The following is a 2,512-nucleotide window of genomic DNA, read 5'->3' as shown; positions in this document are numbered from 1 at the left end:
GGTAGAAAATTGTATTTTCTTATGTATTTCCTTGATAATGTTTGCTCAAGCTTAATGCTCAATGATTGGCTTCTGTATTCTGCTTGCTTGTGAAAGACCCGACTGACAGCAGGAAGGCCATTTTAGAAAAAGAACTGTAATCAGCCATTCGATAAGCCAAGATTCTAACCCAGGTCTTGTGAAATTAGCAGTGGAAGATAGGACGTTTGCAGTCGGACCACCTGCCACCACCCTGAGGCCCCTACCGGGAAGTTAGCGATAACAGCCCCTACTGGGAAGTTAATGATAACAATCGGTTTCACCCATAGCCCCCTCTGAATTTAGCAATACTGTTTCCTCATACCTTGTACCCATTGAAATGCACTAATAATAACCTTGTAACCATGCATCTGCTTTTGTACCTTGCTTCTGCTCTATAAAAAGCCCCCCCCCCCAAACTAAGCCTGGCGCACAAGTCCTGACCTGAGCGGGACTCTGCGTCCGCAGGTGCCTGTGTACGAATAAACTCCTCTTGCTTTTGCATCCCGAAACTTGGTTTTGTCCCTGTGTGTTAAGCGCGATTCTTCAGACTGACTAGACTCCAGTGGATGAACTTGCACCGAGGGACATCAGGGTATAAATGCTTGACTGGACAGGACTTAACATACATGACAGACTATATAACATCTGGCTGGGGATTGGGGGACGGGAGAGTCTAAATTTAAAAACTATTACATGAAGTGCACAAAAACTCAATGAAAATATATTAAAAAGTGACAAAATGAACATATAAACAGATGCCAGGTTAGGTGACTGGTGATCACTTGTCATTTCCCTGGACAGATTTTCATATACAAAACAACAGTTTGTACTGTTCTCAATTATCAGAAACTTACAGGGGTGAAAAACAGCTCAGAGGGGAAAACACAACAACAACAACAACAACAACCCCGCAAAACAATGGGGATGGCCAGGCTGGGCCAGCTAGTCAGGATACCTCACGTCTCCTCCACCAGAGCCTCTCGCAGCTGTCCCTGACTGATACAAAAATCCTGAGGAAGGAAAGAGCCCAACAGAACCGAGAGATGGATGTCACAACCCAAGAGGAGGATGGATTCAGACAGGCAGTCATTCACACACGTAGCTGATTTAAAAACACTTTTTATTTTATTATTATTGGTGTATGTGTGTGAGGGGTGAATGTGTGTGAGGGCTGTATGTACTTGAGGGCTGTGTGTGTGTGAGGGGTGAATGTGTGTGAGGACTGTATGTGTGAGGGTGGAGGCCAGAGAACAACTCTGGAGTTGGCTCTCTCCACTCACCTTTGGGTGGGTTCTTGGGAGCAAACTCAGGTCATCAGGTTTGCATTGTCAGCCGGCAGGCACTACACCCACTGAACCATCTTGCCGATCCTGTAGTTAGCTCTTTTTCTTATTTCTTTTGCCCCTCTCCTTCCCTCCCTCCCTCCCTTTCCTCTCTCACCCTGTCCTTCCTTCCTTTTTTCTTTTCTTTCTTGGCCAAGGTAGAGCTTTCTTCTTTTTAATAACTTTTCAAGAGCAATATTTTTTTTTTTTTGGTATTTTTGAGACAAGGTCTTCCTATAGCCCCAGCTGAACTCACTACATAGACCAGACTGGCCTTGAACTCACAGAGATCCACCTACCTCTGCCTCCTGAGTGCTGGGATTAAAGGCGTGCACCACCATGCCTGGCCTCAGGAGCACATTTAAAACACAGCAAACTTGCGGGGGAAGTTCAGGGATCTCCTTCACACTCTCGGACCCACATTTGCATAGACTTCTCTATTTCCTCCACCAGAGGGGCAGGTTCATGACACTGATGAACTCACATTCACATCCTAATTACCCAGATCTCTGGTTTATGTTAGGGCTTACTGCTGGGCTTGTAATTCTATGGGTTTGGACAGATGTTTAAAGACACATATCCTTAAATATTTCCATTGCTCTGAAACATTCTCTGTACGCTGCCTATTCATCTCCCCTCTGTTCTTAGTGCCCATGTTTAACAATGCAGCATCCTGCGTCTTTATGAAGCATGAGTTTTGTCTCTGCACTGTTTCTTTGCAGTGAACACACCATGCTGTGTTTACTAACTGTACATTCACGTCCATTTCAGCTGCTCCCACTTAAGATTCTTGTGCACTGAGACCTTGATCTGGGATGTCCAGATCAAAGATTGCTCTAAAAATGTTGATTAATGAAATTTGTTTTCGAGTTAAACATTCTAGGAAGAAATTGAAGTGCTGGAAGCGCGATCTCTAAGTCGAGTGAGCAGGTCAACCTGATGACGGGGGGCCCAAGAAAGCTGGAGGTTCACAGGGGCATTTTTGGCTTCTGACTGTGTGTAGTGGAAAGTGACTCTAGGGCATTGAGGTCACACTGTGTGTGTGTGCGTGTGTGTGTGCGTGTGTGTGTGTGCGTGTGTGTGTGTGTGTGTGCGCGTGTGTGTGGGTGTGTGAGTGTGTGTGTGTGTGTGTGTGTCTCTGTGGCGGTGAGTGAGGGCGGAGACAGAGA

This window comes from Nannospalax galili, unplaced genomic scaffold, assembly GCF_000622305.1.
Source record: "Nannospalax galili isolate Female #2095 unplaced genomic scaffold, S.galili_v1.0 scaffold924, whole genome shotgun sequence".
Lineage (NCBI taxonomy): Eukaryota > Metazoa > Chordata > Mammalia > Rodentia > Spalacidae > Nannospalax > Nannospalax galili.
The sequence above is the reverse complement of the archived record's forward strand: the minus strand, read 5'-3'. Positions refer to the sequence as shown.